Here is a 5,000-nt window from a genome sequence, read left to right on the forward strand (position 1 = left end):
ACATATATATATATATATATATATATATATATATATATATATATATATATACATATATAAAAATTACATATATACTGGACTGACAGTTTGGAACTTAACAATCTGACTGAAATGTTGCCAACGTTGATTAATAGATTTAAATAAAAAATCATGATGATTAATTATTAAATTTTCATGACCAAATATTATTTTAGAGTTCACTGAATCTCCGTCAGTTTCACTTTTCTCTTTGTGATTTTAGGAATCGGCCATTTCGATTACCAGACAGTTCTGGGATTCCTTTCCTTGCTCACTTTGAAGGAAAGAATGATTGCAGGTCTAACACTCTTGTCCGTTTCCTCCAAAACATTAAATCTCATGCGAAAGAAAACTTTTCAAGTAATGTTCAGTGCCTTTAATTATTCTCGCTGATTTGGTTCTCAGTTGTTAAGATATAGATATCATACCTAAAAATAATAAATAAATAAATAAAATAAATAAATAAAACCTATTGGAGTTTTTAGTGTTTTTGTAGAGAGTCTCATGAAGGGTAATTAGATACATGAACCTCTAATAGTGTTTATTTTTGGTATTCAAAAAAGTGCAATGATTCCTCTTATTTGTTATGTGTAATTCTTGGAATTCTATGAGACGGTCACTCGAATAACCTTTGCGAATGAGTTTAGAATTTAATAAATATTTTCAAAAAAATTTCGACTTGTTGCCTCGCGGGTGCCATTCAGACTGATTCCTATTATCATAGTAAGTGTAGAGTGCAAGAAGAGTGTCTGAGAAACTGTTTCTCCAGTACCTCTCTCTGGTCTGCTGTTTTCATGCCTGTCTGTGAGAAACATCTCCACTTATATCACAGTGCCATTTATGATGGAACAGACACAATAATATTTACGCTCACACTCCACGGTGCTAGTTACGTACGAACTTGAATCTTGGAAGAATTACTGTTTTATCCATAAGAACGCGTAGATGTCCCCTTCCGCTCAACCCGGCCCCTTTCCCCCCTTTCCCCCGCCTCTCTCTCTCTCTCTCTCTCTCTCTCTCTCTCGTCTCGTCTCTCTCTCTCTCAGTCGCTTCTCTCCCCTCTCTCTCTCTTCGTCTTCCCCCGTTCCCCCCTTCCCTTTCCCCCCCCTTCTCTCCTCTCTTCTCTCTCTCGCTGTCTTCTTTTTCTGCATCAAAATGAAATTTTTTTGGGTCCAAACCTCCCAAAGTATAATGATGGTTTTTCCTCTCCGACATGTAAATACTTAAGCATTCGTCGAGTGAAGTTGATCGGATGACACTGTGGGGTTTAAACTTCCTCAGAAATTTCGAGAAGAATCATTAATGCTGCATTTTCGTGAATGAGAGAAAATCATTAGATTTTAAGAAACGGCTTGCAATAATTCGGATACTTTACTAATATGCTAATTGATTAGTGGAGTAATAGTAATATCATTTGCATTTCATTAAATCTGTATCTTGTTGTTGTTGTTATTATTATTATTATTATTATTATTATTATTATTATTATTATTATTATTATTATTATTATTATTATTATTATTATTTTATTATTATATTATTGAAAGATATTGCAACAATCCACTGCATTTAACTAGTAAATAGTCTTCTCTATTTTTCTAATAATTGCTTTCTCTCTGCTATTACAACTGGCGAGTATTGCGCCGATATGATTCATCAGAAGGAGACAATTTTAGGGATATTGCTTACAAATTTATTTATCACAGTAAATAAACAAATAGGTCAAAATATAAGCAAATTTATTGGCCAACGTTTCTCTCGGTATCATCCGAGCATGATCACGGCAGTGGTAGACCGACAGCCCAGAGTGTTTATTCAGAGTTTTGAACACAAAAGGTTTGACCCCCTAGATAAGTAGTGCCTACCTCCAACATCTCAAAACGTATTGCTGCCGGATCAGAACTCTGGCTTTTGCATCAAAAATGAATCTTAAAATCTGAAAAAGAAATTTTTGTCAGAGTAAAAACTTATGCTTGAAACATTTCCTAAACCTTCCTTGAGCAATGTCAGCAATGCCAAGGTTGGTGGCTTTATGTCCCGCCTTTTAGCAGCTTCCAAAGGGGGGTTCAAATTCACGTTTATTCCGAGTAAGGAACATATGCCTAAAACTTTAATAAAACCTTCCTTGGGACCCCATGAACTCCGAATGACTATTGCCAGCAAATTTCTCTCTGGCTTTCCCCCCGCCAGCAAGCTTCAAAGGAGGCATGTAGTGCAAATATGTGACAGCAGTGTATAAATATGAATGAAGTAGAAATTATTCCCTTTTAAAATTGTATTTGGAATATAGCATGACTAAAAGGAGGAAATAATGGTGCAAATCCAGATGTAATAACCAAAAACGTTCTATATGAGTGCTGAATGTCGTCTGGCAGATGTAATAACCAAAAAACGTTCTATAGGAGTGCTGAATTGTCGTCTGGCAGCAAGGTCGGTCAGGAAGTAAACTATCAGCTGATGTGTGAAAGCTTGATGTTCGTGTACTGACCGCCTGTGCTATAGACGTTGTTTTCGGTGTAAGATAGGTAAGCGTCTGCCATTATTACTTCATAATATACAGCACGAACGTATTTAGCATACATATTTATGTGAACGCAGCCTGTAAATGAAGCACCGAGCATTTATCGCTCAGGAAACTAGCCATTCAGTGTACGGAGTGATTTGTAAATAGTGTAAAGTGTAAGCAATGGTAAGGCAAATTAGTCATTAGAAGTAATAAAACTGATACTGAGTAGAGGATATTTGGGTACTTTGTGAGCGGGAGACTTCAGTCAGGTGGCTGAGTGCATTATCAGTGATATGACAAAGGTAACATGAAAAGTACTATTATTTTCATGTGAAAATAACTCAAGCACATTATGCAAAACAGTGATACTGCTATGACTATAAATGTGAAAGACAACAAGTTCCTGATGTATTACAATTATGTGAGAGTTGAGTTTGCGGAATTGTGGCACCAGTACGAGTTGTTTACCGCCAAATGTGATGTCAAGGGACATTACGTCACTTCGCAGAAATTTAATTAATGAACACGTAAATCCTTCTGTAATTTACGGAATTTTCCTTTCTTTTTTCTCTCTCTTTTTTATAACCCTAAGTTATCCAACTGCATGAACGTTAATATTACCAAGAAGATGATCGGATATTAACCATGGATTCTATATGAGGAACCTCACCATGTGTACTTACCATGGATAAAAGTTGTGTTAGGAATTAGGTTAGTATTATTTTGCTCCTGAACTGATATACTGAGTTTTTATATATTCATTTTATGTCATTCAAGGGTTACTGTTACATATACAAGTATACAATGAAGGCTGCGATATTGCTGTGGATGTAGATGCTACTTTACTTAAATGGTTTTATCTACAGTATGCATAACGTGCATACAATAAAATTTCGTACAAGGAAAGGCCTTCAGGTCGATTTGGCTTGGTGCTCCAACCTATTTGTACCCTTGGTTTGCTTACACAAACACACATACATAGAATGTATCTACCGGTCTTTACTTATATATATTTTGACGGGTGTGAACTACTCAAAGAGACTGTGTGGGCACTACTACTCAGAGTATGAAAGGTAGCACAGTCTCGCAATATCAATAAAAAAGAAGAGTTAATAAAAGTTTAATAAAAGCATTTATGAATTACCAAGTTAAGTTGTCTTCAAAAGAAATACCAGCAGGGGGAGTTACGGGCTGTCTTTGGCAGGATTCTCACCATTTCAGCAAGAACAAACAAGAATGCCAATCTTCATCATATGCTAAGACTTCCAAATTACCGCTGTCCCACAGGCACTGGCACACACTGATGGCACCATTTTGAAAACTGACAAAGCTGCACTTACGAAGGTGTTGGAGACTTATCAAAATGTAGTCCTGGTCTCCACTACTCTCCCAAACATCAGTGGCAGTACTTGATGGTGGCATCATCCTACATGAGACCGTGCTACAACACACCAAAGCCTCGTATGGTACAATGGTGTGAGATTTACTGGTAAAGGCCTGCTCTTTCATTGGAGATTACGAGAGAGAGAGCTTCGAGGAGGCATTCACTAAAAGTTTGTCTGACCAAGCCCAGTGTCAGAGTGGAGCCACACTCCTGAAAAACACCTACTTCAAGGAAGAATTTTACAGTTTGTGATGACAGAATGTGTCAAACAGTGTTATGGGCCTGTAATCAGACAGAAAACAGTATACATATCACATGGAGGAAGATGCATTAAGCTCAAGAATGATGAACACAATATACTCCAAGTGACAAAACTAGATCATCTGCAAGCTGAACAAGAAGAAGCAGACACCCTTTTTGCCTTCCATATATCAAATATTCTAGAAGGGAATATAATTGTCTGACCATCCAACACAGATGTGCTATCATTCTTGGTTTACTGGGACGATATGAGTTTGGAGAAAAGGTGATTTTAGATTTTTGGATCTGCTAACCATCGTAGGTTCCTTGATGTGTCTCAGAGTGTCTCAGATGGCTAAAGAGCCAGAAAAAAAACATGATGGTCTAACAGATGCCCTTCTTGGTTTTCATGCCTTAAATGGCTGTGATTTTACCTTCGCTTTTTTCCGGAAAGGGAATAGTAAGCCCTTCAGGAGTTAGAGAAAGACTTCTAATGCCATCAGTCATCTTCGGACCCTAGCATCAGACGAGGTGGACATTGAGGGAGTCACAGAGTTCATCCGCAATATGTAAGGGTACTCGGGCAATATCATCAATGAATGCTGGTATAAAGTCTTCCTGAAGGTAACCGACTGTAGAGGGAAAGCAACATCTCTCAAAACTTCACTGCATATCAAGCATGCAAACTATGTTGCCAGGGTGTGGAGAAGAGCGGACACAACCCATTCGAACTTGTGGCTGGAATCCTTGTGATTTTGGCTGGTTGGCTACCACCAGTGGATTTCAACCCAAATGGTTTTCTGGCAGTTCCGTTCCTGCAGAGGCAGAATGCCTCTCCACACTGAACAGTGC

The sequence above is a fragment of the Macrobrachium nipponense genome, chromosome 27 (genome assembly GCF_015104395.2).
Source record: "Macrobrachium nipponense isolate FS-2020 chromosome 27, ASM1510439v2, whole genome shotgun sequence".
In the NCBI taxonomy this organism is placed as follows: domain Eukaryota; kingdom Metazoa; phylum Arthropoda; class Malacostraca; order Decapoda; family Palaemonidae; genus Macrobrachium; species Macrobrachium nipponense.